Source organism: Ischnura elegans, chromosome 3 (genome assembly GCF_921293095.1).
Source record: "Ischnura elegans chromosome 3, ioIscEleg1.1, whole genome shotgun sequence".
Classification (NCBI taxonomy): domain Eukaryota; kingdom Metazoa; phylum Arthropoda; class Insecta; order Odonata; family Coenagrionidae; genus Ischnura; species Ischnura elegans.
Window position 1 is genome coordinate 73942748 of NC_060248.1, and position 21597 is coordinate 73964344.

General features: G+C 37.0%; 1 protein-coding gene and 1 long non-coding RNA gene across 2 annotated transcripts in view; both read left to right on the plus strand.

Annotated features, from left to right (window-relative positions):
• Positions 1–21597, plus strand: part of LOC124156015 (Kv channel-interacting protein 4-like) — a 540581-nt gene that overhangs the window by 244754 nt on the left and 274230 nt on the right. The gene's annotated exons all lie outside the window — the stretch shown is intronic.
• Positions 1–21597, plus strand: part of LOC124156016 — a 245155-nt gene that overhangs the window by 101680 nt on the left and 121878 nt on the right. Inside the window, exon 2 of the long non-coding RNA XR_006864251.1 lies at positions 13053–13191. This is a non-coding gene — a long non-coding RNA (uncharacterized LOC124156016). The remainder of the gene's footprint in view (positions 1–13052; positions 13192–21597) is intronic.

Consider the following 21597-nt stretch of genomic DNA (forward strand, 5'->3'; position numbering starts at 1 on the left):
AACTATAAGTGAAATTTTCATCGGCCTCTATATTAGAAACTGCTCATAAATATCTAGTGAATATTTATGTGAACTTAATACCGATGAGTAACCTTCCAGGCCTATTTCAGTATTAGAAGTTGGGCGTAAGTATACATAAGCTTCACTAGGGGTTGCACGGGGTTAAGATAAATTAAAAATGGAGCGTAAGCAGTTTGCTTGGTCAAAATATGCTGGAAATGAATTACTTTTAAATATCATTAAATTTAGAAAATGCAACGCATATCTTTTCTTAATTAGATCTATACCTTGTGCAATAACCATAGATGTTAGAAGTATAGTTGAATCTTTTTTCCTTAGCGTCACTTTATGCTCATTGTGTTTTTACATAAAAATATACTTAAAATGGGCTATTTTTTGCTTTCACCTCTTGCGTCCATCACTCATTCTCAACCATATTTCAGACCTTTTTTTCGCTTGAATTTCGATTATTTTCTCCCTGACGAACACGAGAAATGCATTTCCTCGACGGCTGAGAGGACACATTATAGATAGGAAAGGATTATGGGGGTGTGAATGGGCTGAAAAGAAAGATGACGATTTATTTTTTTTTCTCGAAAGCGCATTGGTCACCGGCTCCGGGAGATCGAACAGGTCCCCGGCGAAGAGGAAGGTGATGGAAGGGGGCGGTGGAAGTCTGTACTCTGCTGCTCGAATGTACCCGGGAGACAAAGCTTGACCCGACACCCACCCTTTTCTCAATTGCTTCCTGCAGCTACGTCGCCTTTGGAGGCGTTGCGAGAAATTTTCGGGCGGAATACCGATCCTTATGTGGGTGCTTTGTTGGAGAGCCTTTCAGCTGCTCCATCTGTTAGATGGAACGTTAATCTGTTTACCTCTCGGTCCCTTTGCAAGGAGTAGGATTGTGCTGGAATTCTATACGCCTTTCCACGATTGCATTAAAAAATATCTTACTCGCAATAACCTGTAGGATGTAACTTATTTTTTGAAAGACACAGTTTCCATAGATTGGGTTTTTCGTTCGAATACCAGGAAACTCATTCGAAAGGGGCATAAAATTCTAGATAAAATTAATATTTGGATAATTCTAATAAATTTCATGCTTTTTTAATTCAACATTAATATCTCGTCCATGATCCCAATTTAGGGCAGTGCATAAGGGATGCTTCATCCCGTCCCATAGAAGATTTACTTCTTTTGTCAATGCCGTCGCTTTTTAATCGGTTTTCAAAAATACCCGATGCGTGACAAATTGTGCAGAGTGATTTTTTCCTATATTTTCTAAATTTCTCAGAATTGAATAGTTTTCCATTCAAAATCGTGGGAAGGGTACAATGCACCTCATAATGCATTTCATCAGATTCGAGTGCATTTGCTATTTTAATTCGGTACTGGAGGCAATTCGCCTCTCCTGCGTAATGTAAAAGTTCAACTTATTGAAAAAGACTGTGGTTTGCGCCTAATTTGTCAAACTATTTGTTTAACATTTTATTTCCATGAGGCCATATTTCATCTGAAAGACTCAAAGCTTAGAAAGGGTTTGAAGTCAATGAAAAGTCAACTTGAAAAGCTCCCTCTCCAGTATTCGCCGCTAAATCTCCCAATTCTCGTTGCTTAGTTCGAATTCTCTTTAAAATTCTAAGCTCACTTCCTAATTGCTCCTTGAGAGGTAATTTAAAAGGGTGACATTCGATATTCCAAGTTGATAGCCGAGTAGCGGCGGCGGCGGATTCTAGAATGCAGAGGATCGTGCTCCAAGCACAGATACTTTCATTGTCTCTATTTCCTGCCAATAATGGATTCTTTCTTGTTGCGCCCCTTCCCTTCGTCTAGAAATCCCCAAATTGGAGCTCAATGGGGTTAGGCGAAGGAATAAAAGGGTAAAGACTCGATTGGTATGCACCATTGTCTTCCAAAGGCACTTCTCCCAGGTTTCGGTTCAGCGACGGCTCGCACCCTGGTGACTGCAGACCTTAAGTCTCAGACGGTAGCTCGTCGTTCGAAGAATCTAGGGTAAAGGTTGTAGAAAAAACACCTAACGATTAAAAAACTTAATGATCGACCTTTAGAATATTTAGCTCTTTTGTATGAATTTTCGTCATTGGGAGTTTAATAAGTTTTCTGTTTAAAAATTATTAAATATATCGATTGAATATTTCATTTTGATTCCTTGACGCACTTAGCAAATATTTAAGAAGATATATGCCTATAATGGGTTGATGTTACATTTATTTTTATTTTTAAACTATTTAAAATGTTGCCGCTTGAAATTTCAAACTTTAATTTTACCATAATTCTTAAAATTTATGTATAAAAATGAGGAATAATTTATATATTTGTTGAAGAACAACATGGATAATACAAAACAGGTACTCATATTAATTAACTGCTATTAAGTGTGATTGAAATATAACGATAACTCATCTTTCATTTTATACCGTAGTATAAAAGTAGTTAAATCGATAGTGCCATTAAAAAGGAAAACTTGCTATTCTTGTCTGTCAAAAAAGGCTGTATTCGTATTTTTAAATTATATTTTTTGGCTTAGTGCCTCTTGTCTTTTGAGTTACATCTTATTCATGGAGTTTTTATGCGCCTTTCTTTCACTCTGCGTCAGCAAATGCAATATCTCTACATGTCTTCAATCGTAATCTACTTCATCAATTTTTTAAATCACGTACGAAACTTATTCTACAAAAACTCTCAAAACTTTGACAATTACTTTCTCGCAGCTTGAATTCAATGGGCTAATGAGGCTGTTCAAATCTTCGCGAAAAGATAAGGAAAAAATGTTTGATGTAGTATTTTAACACGAATTTTGTATTGTATTTTATAGGAAATTGAAGTTAAGTTGAAAAGTTGAATTACTCGTTTCCTGAATTGCGTCGTAAAAGACCTTGAAATGAGAGGTTCCGATGGGAGGAGTGAAGCAGCCGCTGGCATATCCCGGAGACATAGCTGGTAATTCCAATGTTAAGGCTGCACAGACCTAAATTTCCTCGAACGGCAGCACTTACTGCTTTCACAGTAACCGATAAAGACTCTTTTATTGCCTCATAATCTCGCACGTTTTTGTGCGTTTACATCTCCCGTCTGTGCTGCCGCCGTGGTATTTGCCCATGAGTAAAGACCAAGCGTCATCGGCCATTTAAAAATTGCTTCATTAGATTTTGATACCTCAATGACCCATATTCGCGCAATGTTTACAGACGGTTTCATCGTGATGTATTAGAAGGTATTGGCAAGCGTCCGTCCTTACTGGGGTAATGAATTTTTGGCGTAAATTTTGCTGGAGCAATTTCTATTCTGCCGTAAAACGAAGCCACGAGGACTCGTACCATGATAGAATGAGGAACCGTTTTCTCTGAGAGAAAAAAAACTCCCATCTGAAGCCGAAATAAGCTATTTTTGCTTTAATTTATCCCTTTTTTTTCCATATTTTAGACTATTTGTTTTTTTAAAACTACGTATATTCTCCATGTGCTGAATAAAGAGCAAAATGACGGTATTTTTATCCCCCACTTTAAAGTTGGTGGGGTCATTTCTATTGCTCATTAACTTCTTTATCACCAGATAGGCGCAAGAGCTATCGCAACTGCAAGCCATTTAGCAATGATTCATCTCTCATTAGGTCGTGGTGAATGAATCAGGATCATAAGCTATTCCTTTTCTTTCATATTTATAATAAATTGATTTCAGAATCTCGCGTGTAAAACAAGAAAAAAGAGTGGAAAAACTGGCCCCTGTCAAAATAGAAAATTCAAATTTACATGACTTTTTTAGAGATATATTGTTTCAGTAGGTTCGGATCCATCGTCAATGTCCACCTAAATTTCTTTACCCATGCGTAAAAACCAAGCGTCATCGGCCATTCAAAATTACTTCATTAGATTTTTATCCCTAAAAGACTCATATCCGCGCAAAGTACATGCGCCGCTTTTCGCCAAATCGTGCATGTATATCGTCAGGTCGCTTCTCCTTCGTAAGAAGATGAATATAAATGAGAGTAAAAAAAGTGCATTGTTTAACATCTTTTACCATTTAATTTGGCGAAATTTTTCTGCATATCGAAGGTTGCTACTCTAATAGGTAAATATTTACTAGGGTATTATTTTTTCGGCGTCCCACGTACTTTGGTGCACGGAATTTATTTGAAAGTATCAGATACATAACAGATTTATTTCAGAATCTCAACAATAAAACAAGGATCAATAGGATAAAAACTGGCCTTTATCAAAAAGGGTAACTCAAATTTAATTTAGTGTTTTTAGAGATATGTTAATCCAGCAGATTCGAATCTATCGTTAACTTCCACCTTAATTTCTTTCAAGAATGGCTCTTGAAAATAAATGAGGAAAAAAATTAATTGAAATCAAATCTCAATACAAAATACTTGGTGCGAACCAAGAAAAAATAGTGGAAAAAATGGCCTTTGTCAAAATGGGAAATTATAAATTACATATTTTTTTTGGAGATGTATTTTTCCTACAGGTTGGAATCTATCGTCAACATCTACCTTAATTTCTTTTACGAATGGGTACTAAAAAATGGCCGTCAGTTCTGCGAAGAAACGTCTGAATATCGCTCTTGCCGACGAAGCGTCGTGGCTGCCATAACAGTATGCAGCACGAAGGGGCAGACGAGGGAGTTTTTCAAGCGTGGCAGACATCCCCGCGAACGTACAATTGTGCTCTTTTTTCTGTCCCTTCTTTACGAGCCATCTCTCGCGTTCTATCCGCTCGGAGGGCGTAGGTTATCTCTGCACTAAAAACGTTCGCACGTGACGAGGTAATTAAACCCGATTTAATGGCGAATTTTATATGCAGGGTGCCCTCGCTTTCCACCACACTCAATGCTTCAGACTTTGCAATTCCATCGCCGCCACTCGTCCCCTTTCAACGTGACGTCTATTCTACTCCCACTTGTTCCCACTGTATATATCCGATCCTCGCGACTCTTGTGTCATCATCGCCGCCGATGTTCTGCGTCGCTCTTCGTCAAATATTGTCATATCACCTGGTGGCTTCTCCTTCGTAAATGTGAGAATTTAAACGAATGCGAAAATTTGCATTGTTTACTAACAACTCTGTATAATCCAGAGCTGCTTCTGGGAGAAATCAAATTTTAAGATATCTCATTTCGTAAACTTGAAAAATTTTGCGTTCAATCATTATTACCGTGGTAGATAAATATTTCGTCATTCAAATTTACACCACAAAATAATGCGAAGTTTAGATTTTCCCTGAATCGAGCTGAAAATTTATACATTTTTGATGTTGTTTAGAGGCAAAAATGGGTTAAAAGTCCTGTGTATTTAATTTGGCGAATGTTTTCGAAAGTTTATACTCTAATCTCTCTGCTGATGGTAATTTCTTTCCCGCCCACGTTGGTCATCATTTATTGTCATAACTATATACAGTAAAAAGAGGTGATTAAGAGAGGCATTGTTTTGTTTATTTGTTTCTCACTTCATTTCAGTAATAGCCAGTCAGCCTGTCATATTAGACTTTAAAGGTACGGGTGAGAAAATTAGAGCATTATTGCGTTATTTGGCATAATTTTGCCTTTTGACTCACTGCTGACTACTACTCGTCTTTCACTAGAATATGCAGTGGAATACCTACTTTTCTTTTGCTGAAGGGACACACCATGTTCAACCTATTTTATTCGAGTTTCATGGAGTATAGAAGATCGTGTAGATAGGGCTCAAGTTAAACTCTCGCCTTTTAATGAATTTATATGTGGCGCTCTTTTGTTACAATTTCGAAGATCCTAAAGTAAAATTCTTCCTCTTCTTGGCATGAAAAGGTCTCTAATTACACAAATAATTGTGAATGTGCTGAGATACATTTAGCGTATTTGCGTATTATTTTACGATGTTAAACGGACTTTAATGCAAGGACGCCACTTAAAAATGCACGTTAGAGACTCTTTCGTCCACCACAGTTGCACTTTGCTGTAAATTTTCCGAAGCAAAACCCATAAATCAAGGGATTCCTACGATGAATGCTGATATTATGCTTTACTGGAATGCTTCCGTGCACTGTAGCTAAATAAAATTATCGACATACCACCTTACTGAAAATAATGGTTTCAATTTTTTTAAATCCCCATTAAACTCGACAGCTAAAAAATCATAATTTTTTAATATAATTTTTCAGTTGTTCCGAAATTTAAATAGGAATGTGCTATTTCCACTCGTAAATAGTAATAAAAGTATCGAAAAGGTTTTTAAGGCTAATTCGTGAGTTGCTTAAAAATATTGAATTCGAGATAGTATTTTTTGTTGAGAATGATATATCTGGGTAAATTCCGCATTCTTGACAGTGTTTAAATTGATTTAAGGAACCAACACATACACTACAATAACAAACAATAAAATCGCAATTTTTTGGCATTTTAAAACCTATGGCCTTATATAGTGTAATAAGCTTCATGTCAACGTCCTAAAATTATTTTATTATTGCTTTTTGGTGTGATGCTAGTAGAATAAGGACTATTTTCATCCAATATGTTTTCATTTATCAAGACCCCCAGGCGTGTATTATGAAACTAATCAATATTATTTCTCTTTCCTGATGCATTAGTAACCATCTATTGATGCAAGGTAAATCTAGTAAAACATGGTTGTATCTAGATTCTGCGGCGTAAGCTAATATTCGGCCCGTCTTGCAGAATACTGGGGCTAAGTCACATGCACTTTGCTGTAAATTTTCCGAAGCAAAACCGATGAATCGATGGATTCCAATGATGAATGCTGATATTATGCTTTAGTGGAGTGCTTTCGTGCACTGCGAAGCTGTTATTCTTGCAGCCTCGTGTTTATGACGGAATGAGGTCATTGAGCAAGCTCCTCCTGAAATTGTGTCATTCGGTGGAAATTTGATTTTATGCTTCAATATCGTACGTAGAAGCTGTTTTGAATTTGTGCACCAATTTTTAAGATACTTGAATGATTATAATGGTATTTGCATTAGCTGGGCAGTTTTTCAGTTACCTCTGCATTTATTTTATACCACCCTACTAAATATAATGATTTCAAAGAGTAGCAAAATGACGAAAGCATTATTTCTCATTGCTATTTTTATTAAAAAATATGCGCCTTGTAGAATGCATACACTCCAAACGCGACTCTTCATGATTCACTCTGGGCTCATTCTCCGCCAAAAATTGATGCAAAAATAATGATATTCAATTTTCACGTCAAATAAAAACTTTTGGGCTAAGTCGCCGCGTCAATTTGGCATTACAAGTACCCGCGAAAGTTGTAACGAAGGATATTCAATTGTATGTGCAATGAAGAGTTCATGCACAGCTGCCAACCCTTCTCGTAAAGATTTCATTTTTCTGCCTTGAGTAATGTAAATTAGAGTAGTTGGCAAATGATGTAACAGTGATATTTAGTCGGCATACAAAATCTGCTTACGTTAACGTAATTATTTACTCGCAATGGGTGTGCATTGAAAGGATAACCCGTCAAAGATTAAATTCTTGTCAATTAACTCCCTGTCACTCAGTAGATAAATCTGACCGCATCGTTGAACCCCTAAAGAAACAAAACGAATTTGATGATACAATACGAATTTCATTAGTATCCATCACAGTTAATCCAACAACAATAAAGGCAGCTAGATTCCCTTGCCTTTCATAATTTAGCTTCCCAATTATGTTAACTTTTATGCATGTCATTCATTTCAACCTCCGATCGTTCCACTCTTTTGTTTGGCCAGAAATAGGATGGCTATCAGTATAGATAGTGTGTAACAGTAATATATACAGTAATCAGGACCTAAAGCTCCCACGAAGTCCCTTTTCAGTAACCTATGGGCAGCCCCGCGTGAAGATGACTTTGATAAACTCGCTTATCTTTCTTGTAAGTGATTCAGAAAAAAGTTAATTTATTCGAAAATTAAACTACCCGAATTTTAGCTTTTAAACATTTCGAGGTCACTACTATCTTCATTTTCATATACGCTAACAGACATTGGACCAAAATAATTCTAAAGACTCCAAAGTACATTTTTCTATATCGATTATCATTCAACACCTCTTTATTTGAAAGTTTTGAAATAAATTGTCGTCAAACTGGTGTGATATCCCCAGTTTTTCCAGATGCTGTATATTTTGGCGCTGTAGATATTCGTAGATTGGCAGGGTATAGTAGTATAGAACAGTGGACGGACTGAGGAAATGGTTAAGAGGAACGTGGGGACCCGAGTGCGAACGATGTAGTAAATGGTTCGGTGCTCTCGAAGGAATGGCATAAATTTAAGAAGTCCTTTTCTTATTCTCCGAATAACGCCTTCTCTTTTGACACCACTTAAATCTCAAAGTCTCCGCAGGTGCTCTCTCCTTTTCAAAGGGTAGGCCTATATCTTTTGGGTGCGACCGGAAGGTAGGGTTGGTAAAGTATAGTGGAAAAAAAACCTAAACCCTTTCTATATATTTTTTCCTTTCGGCCATATTTTCTATTGAAGAGAGAGAGGTCGACGTTCGCTCTTGAAGCAAGGGCAGCTTTATTTTATTTTTCCGGGGCAAGTCCGCGCATTCTTTTAGAGGCCTGCTTCTCCTTTCTCGCCGAATCGTACTGAGTCTCTCAAGTTCTCTTTCCCTCCGTTTCCTGCGGTTCCCCGTCGGCACACACGCTCTCGCTGCGGACGCGGAGAGAGGGGCGACCACGTACGGCTCCGTGCCGACGCACCTCGGCCCAGACACGTATTGTGCGTGGGGTCCCACGGACGCAGATCTTCTGGCTCGCACGTTTTTCCCTTTTCCCTGCCCCTGAGCTCGCGACAAAACACTCGCGCAAGCCTCTTGGAAAAACTTTCCATCCCCTATGCATCCCCTCGCCGCAATTCAATGGCGATAATACGAATTTTACGAAAGCAGATCCTCAGGTCGGCCTCAAAATGTCGTTGTCAACCACCGAGCATTAAATAGGTTCACAAAAGTCGCCACTCGCGTCGCTGACGGACAAAGTGATCCGAGGTTCACGGTGAAACAAGGTATGATTAGGGGTTTAACAAAAAATTAATATGTATGATGGCGTGATCTATAAAATTCATAAAATATCAATGCTATTCCTCGTTATTACTAACATATACTGCAAAACATTGGAAAAAAAGTGGATCTCATTGCACTCATCACCATGGGGACATTTTTGAAAATCGATTAAAATGCGACCGAATTGGCAACCTGAATCAGCCTTCTTTGTGATGGAATTGGGCCTCCTCTATGCAGTCTCCTTAGCAATGATAATAGCGAGTGTAAAAGCAAGAGCCATCCACTCGAGATACACTTTCTCCTTTATGTTCTGTGAAACTACGGTCTTCCATTCACTGCAATAGGTGCAAAACCTTATTTTCGATCTATAATGCCCGACTTCCTCCTTGAACGTTAATTTTATCTCTCCATTCCTAATGCTAACGCGATAAAAGAGTTATCGCCGGAGATTAGGGGTAATTAAAGACTAAGCGAAATGATGAATAGCTATCGTCGCATGTGGTACTCTTAGCGCAGTTTCACTGCAGTCCTTCAAACCTTTTCCTAGCTTTGGAAAATTATTTGGTGAAATGTCTCATTAGTATTTTGTAAAGTTAAAGTTTTCGTGTGTTCGAATATTTACCTATTTTTCCAAATCCCTTCCGCTCGCTATTGTTCTAATTATATTTTGTGTGATATTTTTAAACTTACAAACGTCACCCGGAAAACAGCTCTATTTGGCCTTTACAGCTTTACAGCCAAACATCCATGCTCAGGTTAGGAGTACCTACCCAGGCGGGAATCGAACCCACTAACTTCAATTTCGCAGGCAAGGACTCTACCTCCTCGCCTCTAGCGTTGTATCTTCAAATTTTATCCATGCGTGTTAAATATATTATCTAGAAAAAAGTATTCCCTTTCCGGCTCCCACATACGCATGTTAATGTATGACTTCGCCTTGCCACCTATCGTGTCCAAGGGAACAGAAAAGAATACGAATCTTCTTTTATACATGCGTAGAATCCTAGTGGGCCTATCTCGGAGATTCTTCACACGTTCAACTCCATTTCACCTTTCCCTTGAGTCGAAATGTAAATTCAACTTTTCACCTTCGCATGTATATAAACCCCATCTTTCTCCCCGGCCATAATTCTTTTTCTACTCTCCTTTGCCCGAATTCTTGCCTCTACCAGCGTTTTTATTCCGCGACCCGAAGGAGCCTTTTGAACATCATATCCACCCTTCTCTGTGCACGGAGCGCTCTGTTAAACCTTTTAGGGGTGATGGAGTACCCGAGCTAAGGTTTTGGGCGTGGAGGTCAATTAGGTTTTGAGGCAAGTTCAACGTAATGCAGTTAAATCGCTCGCTCCACGGCTGAGTCCGTAATTCAGCTGAGAGTGGGTGAATAATAAAATTTCTCCCTGCCTGTTTAGCAATCCCATGCTTTTTAACTCGCATCATCTTGGGTCATATTTAATCCTATTTTGCAGACGTATCTACCGCTGTAGTGAAACTCATGGGCACGATATCAACCGGGTTGTAAATCTGTAAATTCTTTATCGAATGACTATGCACATGAGAATTTAAATTATGCTTCCTTTTTGAAAAACTTTATATTAGTTCTAACCAATCAGGTGGCTCGAGTATATTTTAGACTGAACAAATGGCTGAAGTATGTTTTATGAGTAGTCCTAAATTGGAAACATGTTTTCTTCGCTCTATGATATTATATTCGTAATAATTTTGATAGTTAGCAATATCTTTCCTTTAAATGTATGAGACAGGCCCTGGCAATAATTACATTATTTGAAATTATTAAATAATATTAGCTGTTATAGTTATGTGAATTATTTATTTTTTCTCCTTTTTTTGCTTTTTTATTCTATTGTGGTAATTTCTGGAGAAAAAAATCTTTTGGTCGTATTACTCTCCAAATTTTTACACCGCAGCATTAGGATATATTTAGTTCCCTCCGAATTTCATTCTTGTTCGTCGGTGATACGTAAGGAATCCTAAAAAAATTCAAAAGTTTTTACGACCCTTTAGTTTGTATAGAAACTTCCTATCTGCGACGCAGTTTTCGTCGTATTTCGTGGATAACGTCCTCACAGGGGTGGAAAACTTTATCGGAAAATGTAGTCTTAAACTTTGAGCGCTCGTCTCGTTCCGTGTCAGATGTAAATCCACCCTTATCGAGAGCGATGCATCAATCCAATTGCCTGGATGAGCTTTGGCACCACCCACCCACTCACTCCGTTCCCTTTCGACCGGGGAGGGCGGTTACCTCGACGTTGCGGCGGCGGTCGTATCCATTCCGAGGCGATTTAGGGCGAGAAAGACCCCGCTTATCCACCATCGCCATCTCAACTCCACCAGCCCGACTCACATCCATCGACTTTCTACATTTCGCTCTTCCCCGCGTATTTTTGCGAGCCGATATTCCCATTTCCAGTTCTTTTCCTTCCTTCTTTACCGTTTCCCGTTCGAGTTTGGACGGTTCCCTTTCACTGCTCATGGAAATATATGCGTATGTTCTCATGCATACGCTTTTTCCTCTACGTCAAAACGTACTGAATTATTGAGAGGGTTGAAACAGTACACAATTTTCGATGCTACGTTTATACACATCATCTACATCACTTGGGCTGTTGTTCAGTTCAGTTCCCATGCTCAGTCCCATGCACGCTACCTCACTGTCTTCTATTCACAGGCGTGCTGAAGACTTCTCTGTCGCCGAAGCAACATGACATTCCATTATGTATCTCAGAAAGAGACTAAGAAATATTAAAAAGATATGCCGTGTCTCTAAGTTTACCCTGTTGTATTTGATGTGTTCACAAACTGTGACACGTATAGGTGACGACGGGCGTTGTCGGGTTTACCACCTTATTGAAAATAATTAAATATTTCAAATAGGAACAAGTTAATGAATTCATTATTTCTCAGTGATATTTTTAAATATGCGGCTCACAAAAGAATAAAAATTGGATGTGTTGACGGAATTCGAATTCTATTAATATTCATCACAGTTGCAATGCAACAGCAATAAAGGAAACTTGCTTCTCTGCCTTCCTTTATTTAACTTACAAGGTATGTTAACTTTGTGTGCCATCGGCATTTCAGCTCCGCCAGCTTGACTCCATCGACTCCATTCACCGAATTTATGCATCTCGCTCACCGCTCTTCATCGCGTGTTTTTGCACGCCGATATTCCTATTTCCAGTTCTTTTTCTTCCTTCTTTACTGTTTTCCGTTCGAATTTCGACGGTCCCCTTTCACTGCTCATTGAAATATATGCGTATTTTCTCAAGCATACATTATGTTCAGTGCGTGTTGAATTTTTTAGAGGGTTAATATATTGCACAATTTTCTATGATAGTTCCAGTCGTCAATAAAATAAACTGTAAAATTTCCCTTTCTCATAATAGCGCATACGGACAACTTCTCTAGGACCATTATTTAGCCACACTTATTTGCTCCTTTGATTCGTATGTGAAAAATGTATGCAATTTTCTTCTTATCACGTGGTACACTTAAGCTGCGTATGCTTAATTATTTTTTATCTTTATCCCTTTTAATTTGTTACAGCCCCAATTAATGTTTTCTTTTCATCCGTAAATATCATGCCACTTACATAATTATGAATCAAACTGGCTCCTGTGGTCCAAACTGGTGAAAAATGTGATGAAGGAAAATTTTGAACCCTTAATTTTAAGTTATTCATATGCTTATATGTTGAAAATAATGAGGGAAGTGTGTTTAAGTTAATAGGCCATGTACTATACTTTTGCTGATGTCTTAATATTTTTCCCCGTACGTGCCTCTAATATGATTGAATTTCCCTTAAACATTATTGCGGCCAGGTAATTAACGATATTTGGTCACAACTATAGCTGTACATAAGCTTCACAGAAATTAATTAAGTGGCAAATAAAATTAAATATTTTCTCTGAAAATTAAAATGAACATGTGTGATCTAGGCATTTTTAATGGAAATATTAACTTCTCTGAGGAAATCCTTTTTTTGCATGTTTCCTTCCCATCTAGAAATATTTTTTCCCCTTCCACAGGATCTCGTAATTGGAAAGTGCCCTGGCTTCTGCTCCAGAGATTTTTCAACTGTGACTTTCGACGAAGTTTGTTGTTCCGGTAATCCAGTAATTTACCTTAAATCTACTTGGCGAACGTCTCCTGATAGTTATTCAACCAGTAAGTTTAATTTTATCCAAAAAATATTTTTCCTTTCCATATGCTATAAGTAAAATGTAAGATTAGCATTATAATTTTCTGTAGGTATGTAAATGCATATTTCGGAGTTCCATTAGCATATACTGGAATAAGTAGAGTATGAGAAGCGGTCTCTATTTGTTAGCAGTTTCCCGATCCTTATGAGAGTGGTAACTGATAGATGTCATAATGAATTTCCTAAGCCATTAATTGCAAAGTTACTTTTTTTAAACAAGTCAATTGCAATGGAATTCTCCAAATACTTTGAGATACTTTTTCCTTAGTGACTCTTGCAAAGACTAGGATTGTTTGCACCGTATAGCTTTGTATTACTTCTCCAGAATAATGTACTATTCCACTGGATTTTTAAGCCCTGAAATGCAGCGATAGTTTGAATGAGTTGAAATTATGTGCAGTGCTCTTCTGCCAAAAGTAAATACAAAAATGTGCCTTAATATTTATTGGAGAGATGTTCACAATTTTTTAGTATTTTTATAACTAGAGGTTGAATTCCATTAGAAGATGTAAATGATGAAAGTATCGAATAATTTGTGATAGACCTATAATCTGTGCGAAGTGAGGGAAATGTTTTAAAATTTTCTAATTGCCTAATGATGCTTTTAATACAAAATCGGAAAAATTGTGCGAACATAACACAGAGAAAAAATCTCTCGCTTTGACCGGGATTCTTCGAGGCATCTTTCACTTGCGAGGAAATTTGGGGACTACACCGCACAATATGGTGTGGACTGCTGTGCATATATGCGACTAGCCCTTCATATTAAAAAATGGAACTTTTCGAACTTGCATTGTAGGAGACACGCTAATTTTTTCTGGACTCTGGTAATTGATGCCCCTTAACGTAAAATTGGTTGGATGAATAAATTTCGCTTGTAATACTTTTTATCGTGAAACTAAATGATATATTTGTTTTGAATGTGGAAGCATTAAATAATTTTTATTTTCATAATTGATACGAAGGAATAGTATTTAAAATGTAAAGGTATGTAAGCATGAAGGCTTCCAAATGTCTGCGAAGTTGTGATATTCTTATTTAATTCTTCACTTGGTCATCTTGCGATACAAATCAAGGTGATAAAACTGTTTTATAGGTAATTCTGGGTGAAATAAGTGGGATTTGAAAGCAAGATGTACAGTCAGTTTAAAAAGGTTTTGGGTAAGGTTAGCGGCCCCAATCCTACTTCTCAAGAAAATATAATATTCCTTGCTCCTTTTGTCATTCTTTGGTATGCAAGGCAAATATTTCCCGTATGCATGAAGATATATGTAGCAGAGAGCTTTGAATTTTTTGACCTCGTTCAGTTAAATATTTTTTCCGCAATGAAGGATAATAACCACTTTTTATGCACTTTAAGTGAAATGGTTGTATTTTTTCTACTGAGCACACCCTTCTCAGTCACCGTTGTTTTCAGGGATATATCATCCACACTCGGTTGCGAATTGATTTTTCAAAACCATCAAACTCGGCTGGCACTAAAATGGCTTGGTTTTAGGGGTAGTGGGAGAGATGGAGTGTGAGAAAACATGAAAAATGAGGCCCTAAAAATCCCGTGCGCACCCCCACTCTCAGCCCAATTCCAGTCTCTTTGTCAACATTCAAGTTCGCACCTTGACAGCCTCCGATAGTGTCCATCATCACACCCCTAGCCCCATTTTTAATCATCTCTTTTTCACTCTCATCTCCCACCCTCCAACGAATCATGGAAGCCTACCCCTGTTTTTATCCTCTCCACCCTTTCTGCTTTTTTTGCCAATGTCTTGGAATTATTGATGCGTGCAACGGCCCTCTGGTGCTCAACAAGGGCTTTATGAGCCTTCATAACTCGCGGGCGATGAAGATTTTTGGGATGGCATCTGTTCGTGCCTCTAATAAATCATTGTCCACTGCCTTCGCCTCGACCGCATCTACTTCCCCTGATTCCACACCCCTACCGTTCGGTTTTTTTTTATCGTTGGCGTCATTCCGACTGTGAAAGTTCCACCTCAACTTTGTCGGTCCACGATATCATCCCCCGGTTTCCCATATTTTAATGTTTCCCCCGAAAAGTGGTGCTATTAATTTCGTCTTGGTAAAGATTGAATCTTTGGGGGCAGTAATAATAAGTGGAAGATTAGATTAGGTAACTCCTTGACCTTGATGAATGGTAAAGAGTTGAAATCCAGATTGCTAGATTGAAAATACTCGCCGTACATTACTGAGTGTAGTAATGTCCAACTTAATCATTTTAATTTAGGACACCCAATGATATAATATATGAAATATGTATATAATATTTAAAAGATTATAGAAAATATGAAAGTGATAGTTGATATTAGTGGAAAGTACTGCTGTAGTTCAAAGCGGCAGGCGATAGATAGCATAGACATGATATTTTCCTCATTTCGGGGAGAGGCTGGGCCTCTCACTCCCTTATCTACATCTACATAGAGCCACGTGTTTGGCAGGGGGTGACAAATCACCAACATGCAGCATGCAAGAGGACCGCCACATGGACACCGCACGGTCATAGAAATATTACGCACACTAGCAAAAGTATACATGCTTATTCATATAAAAATCGCTTTTATATACCCTTGATTGGTAATACTATTTCTCAGTGGCAGCTTTTAACTTATGTTCATTTATTCCTACTATTTATTTTTAATATTTCCTTCCATGCTTTATTCATCAAGGTTTTAATTTTCTCCTAGCTCTTTCCCCTTTTTATGTCAATTTAACCCATCTCCGTGGTACTTAATTTCCAATCATACGATTGCTGACTTCCCTCCGCTCTAAGATTATCGGACTTATGGTTATGATTACCGTTTATTTCAAATTTATCGTCGTCAATAATATTTATCCGCTAGGGATGCCTTACGAGGGAACGATTAGCTTTTCAATGGATCCCTGTTTCGTAGTGTTTTGATAGCTGAACCCCATCAACGTAACAAAGTGTTGATGATGATGGAAAATTTCTCATGGGCATTTAAAATTTTGAAGATGTAACCACGTTACGAAACCCGGGTCGTGCCCATATTAAAATAATAGTAAACCTTACAAAGTTTTGTTTCTTTTTTTCCAATATGGAGAGTTTTCACTAAGTAAAGCCCGAAGTTATCAGTTATATTTAACATTTTCATTTGTTCAGAATATCCTTCCGCAGTTTCTGAATTCTCCCGAAGTAAATTCTTCCATTGCCATTGGATTTTTTAAAATTCATCTGCTGCCATATTAAATGTTGCTGTATGCTGTATGTAGCTTATCAATATTTGTGGAAAAAAGGAAAAACAAAGTGTTTGAAATTATTCTACTTTTTCTCGCTAGTTATATTCCCATGTAAAGTGCCTTAGTGGCTTGAAACACGCAAAATGGTTATTTTTACGATTTTTTTGCCATATTAAGTTAAAAAAATAGTTTCTGAATCCGGGTAAAAAGCGGAAGCATGATGATATTTGTATTGTTTTGATTGTCATTTTTCTAATATTTTTTTCATGCAATAAGGCCTGAGTAGAACTGCAAATAGAATATTTTATTTAGGATAATAGTATTCTTCTCGTAATTCCAAAACGAGTGGTATGTTCTTTTTTTTTAAATATTGAGCTAAAATATTCAGCTGGGTATATAATGTCTCTAGGCCAGATCCGACTAGAAATTTAAATTTTCAGGATGGTTGCCAAAGCGTGGTAGATGGCAGACCTTAGAGCCTGCGTGGCAAACACGAGTGGCAAAGCATATATTTTACGAGACATTTCCTTGACGCTTCACCCCGGGTCTTTCTCTTGGCCCCATAATAATCACCAATGGAACCATTTAATTCATTTTTGCGCGAAATTGACGCATATGCCAGATACTTTTGAGCCATTATTTAATGATACATAAACACTCTACCATCCCATTAAAGTTACGAATAAATGATGAGGACGACATTTTTTATGAGCATCTTGAGACATATTTTTCCTTACATTTTGTTCACTTCATTATCATTATTAGTGGAGGAGATAAAGACACAAAAAGAGTCCCTTAAATTTTTCATGGCTCGCAGAGAGAAGGCTGTAATTTAAAACTGCCTCGATTGACTTGAGTCATGTTTTATATTTTAATGCATTTTATCGGGTTCTAAAAATAATTAGAAAGAGAATGTTAACCGTATTCCCTTTATCAGTTTTACTTTTTTAATCAAATGTTGCTCATTCATTCATTTCGTTGGGTGTTATTCTTTATACTGCTATCCGTTTTTGCGTTTAACACCTTATCATTGCGTGTCCATGGCCATTACCATATTTCAGCTTACCTTTGCGGTCTTTCCTAATGGTTTGTCCTTTCGTATTAATTATATTCCTTCAGAATCTCTTAATTTGATGTCGAGTAATAAATCGGCAAGAAAATGTTCGACTAATAATACACAAGTGGGCTTGATGTTTGAGCTGCATAATTATTGCGTAAACTTCAAATATTTCGGTTTTATTACTTTATCCAAAAGCGTATTTAAAAGTAGTACATTGAACCTTTTGCCATGTCCTGTAGCATACCTAATATAATTTTTCAATGTTTTAGTTTCAAATTTATGATGAAGAAAAGTATATAGAGAGTCAAAATTATTTAATCTCTCTCAATATGTGATACCGAAAACTGGTAATTAAAGCAGCAGCTTATTTGTCTAATTGAGTAATTTTAGTACCGCCACATATTTTCTCCACACTTCTCTTTTGAATATAATATGTTTTAATATAAGATGTGAACATAAATAAAACATTTACCTGCAGCTTATGGTGGTGCAGTATGAGAGTACTAAAAATCGATTTTTTTTCCTTACGCGAATTGCCATTTGCCATATTAAGAACCATTATATCGCGATTATGAGATAGATTTGGAATTCAGTGGTAGTCGTCATATAGGTTAATGATGAATTTTCAATCTAAAATCGGCTGAAGCAAAGTTGAATTTTCGAATAATGTATTCTTATCAGCCTGAAGTAAAATTTAAGTAAGTCTAACTCATTTTTTGGTACTTTAATATAACCCCCTGTTTTTGCGGAGGAATTTTAAGCTATGTTTTAGTATCGGAAGAATAGCCTTTTGGATTTTTCAATCCTTTTTTTCTTGTTTAGACTCTACAATATATATTAGAGTATATAGAATACAGGATAGTAGTTTATTTTTTAATTTCGGAAAGGAATTTGAGAGTCTCCACTTTCTTCGTGTATGATAGAAGACAAAAAAGTGAAAATTTATGAGAGAACATTATTAATAAAGATTTTGCCACTGACGTATACCATTTAAACCCATTGATTTTCACTTTCTTGCCCCCTCTTACGTATATGGGGGCCTTTTAATTGTATGCGAGTTGATGATCATTTTACACTCATGCTCAATATGCTAACTCGATGAATATGTGTCAAACATTGAGCTAGCTCCGACTTCTCCTTTTGAAGATCCTGTTCACTGAATCAATGCTTTGCGCTCTTGACATACGGCTAGAGTGGGCCTAAATCTAGGTGATTGCCGCCATCTTTCTTGTCTTCGGCCAGATCCTCAGCTTAACTGCCTTACGTGGTTTTTCGGTTTTCTTTTTCTTTAATCTCATCTTTCTCCCAAATAAGATTCGGCTCTTCCATCGAATGTACGCCATAATTCGATTCCGCTTGCTTTCCCACTCGCAGTGCGTCCTTATTTCGCTTTTCATTTCACTCGACTCTATCGTCTCCACCGCCGTTCTGTTACCCAATTTTTTAAAATTTAACTTTCCCCTCTCTATTCAAATGAGCATCGAGCGTGACTTTCGTGACGTACCTTTTCCTCTTACGCTGTTCTTTCAGTCATTGTATGCCAAGGGCTTCGGGTTTCTTGCAATTAAACTTTTATCTTAATGGCTCACCATCGTAAAAATATTTTTACCCCAAGTCCTCATGCTTGCTAATCTTAACCCAGGATATTGCGTCTCGCTGCTAAATTTAGGAATTAATTCGCTCTTATATTTCTGTAAATAAATCATCAGGTATCATTTTGTGCTCTGCCCAGATCATTTTAAATATTGACCTTCATCCTCTAAGTTGATGACTCCAGCCATTCATGCTGGCTATATTTAACGATCAGTGTAGTTTAATTTGTTAAGGTCAGTTAAGGTTCTAAAAATATTCCTGAAAGAACACGCAAGATAAAATAATTTCCAAATCGTTAACTGGTGTAATAGGTAGATAATTTAGTTGAAGTTAGTATTAATCGTGTATGCGGGGAGAAAGCATTAGATCACTGTTTCAGTTTATTTCTTTTTAGTGTTGGTATTGTGTCGGAATTTTAAAATATGCGTGTATGCAATTGTTCGAAAAAATGAAATTAAAAAACATTTTTATGCATACGAGGAATTTTAGCATATTTTTGTCGCTTGGAGAGATAATAGCTGGCGGCTAATCTGGTGTGAAACTGCTCTCTGGTTCATCCTTCGAATTGGCTGAATATGTAAATTCCGTTTGGAATTACCTCAGTATTTAGTCATGGAGATTAATTTAAGGCATGCTAAAAAATCGGATTTAATTTTAATATTTGTGGTAAAAATCACAGAACCATGATAATTACTATCGTGATAAGGTATAATGTATTTCGTATTTCATTAAAGTACTGCAGTGTTCTGTATTGTGTCCTTTGGTGATCAAACTTTATGCAACCAACAAAGGTGAATATAACACACGAAATTACTTTAATAATATCACACTTAAGCTGAAATTCCCTTAATAATATCACACTTAACCTGAAATTCCCTTTTTAATGTCGAAAGACGAGAGAAAATTCATTGATAGAAAAATTTGCTAGAATCAAAATCAAATTCAAATTCATCAAAAAAAATCGAAATTCAATTAAAAATCTATCTTTCTTTTGAAAGGTAAAACTACGAAACTAACATAAATCATGAAATTTTTTAATGAAAAGTTGAAACTATTCGAAAATCTCCATCATACACTGACGGTTCCTGCTTTAGATACCTTTCTTAGTGCAGTGAATATCGGTTTAATATCTAGATCACTTTGTCTCAAGAAAAATGCCACTATTAATTCATTGGTAATTAAATTTATTTTCATACGTCATTTTAGTAATTTTATGCATAATCTGCTCCAGCTCGTGTCAACCATGCGCACCTGTCGGTGAAGGCGAAAAATTGGATTTCCATAATCTCATGAAATTTTAAATCGCAAACCTCTTAAGGCAAAAGTTTGTTCGGCCAGATGTCGTTTACGAGAGAAAATGGCGTCGAGAGCACTTCATTTCGTGTTGCTGCGCTGGCAATTGGAATGAAATTAATCCCCTCATCATGGTGAAAGTTCGCTCATTCAAACTCATTTATTCTTGGTTGCAAAAATAGTAAGGTTGGCAATTTTTTCGCTTTTTTTCTGCTCCCTAGGTCCGCTGAAAAATCTCCAATTACCTCCAACCGTAAGGCTTTTCCCTTCATCCACTCCCACACCCCCTGCCTCATCCGCCTTCTCTTCGATCTTTGCCTCTGCTTGCTCATTCCCGTGCATAACCCGAAAATTGCCAATCTCGCCTTACTCGCTTGCTTTTCTTCTCTTCGCTCCCCGCATAGTGATGGTGAAATCGATTTCATTAAAAATGATTACGATAAACATTGGTTTCGATTAAAATCGATTTCGATACAAATCGAATTCGTTAAACGTCCATTTCGAATACGATTGAAATCGATTTCGGTTAACCTGGATTTAGATTAAAATCGATTTCGATAAAAATTGAATTCGGTAATTGTCCATTTCGAATTCGATTGAAATCGATTTCGGTTAATCTGGATTTAGATTAAAATCGATTTCGATAAAAATTGAATTCGGTAAATGTCCATTTCGATTTCGATTGAAATCGATTTTGGTCAATATCGATTTCGATTAAAATATAAAATCGAGTTTTAGAATTCGAAAAGCGAGGAGATTGTGAGCAAGTTACTGCTTCGATTGTCGATCCAAATTCGATTTTTTAACTTCGATCTTGACGATTTCGTTCGATCTCGGCAGTGTCACTATCGGTCTATTATAACGTCATTGGTCCCGAGTGAAAGATTTTCTCTGGCCTTTGCAAATTGGAAATGCTCACTCTCGATCATCAAGAAAGCATCCAAATTGGTTGATCTTTCTTAAATTTTTTATTGAAGCCGAATGGTTCCAAGGGGTGAACCAAAACTTTAATGTACATGTATTTATCAATTTTTACTACTAACTATACAATTTTGAGTAGATTTTTTCTACTACTTAAATGTGCATTTTCAGAGTTTTTCTAATGAATAATTCACATGTTTTAGTACGGCGTATATTTTTTTTCAAAAAAGAACTCCGATTTTTTTAAAACCAATCTTTTGGTTCCAACTTCGATTATTGTTAGAATGCCTAGATT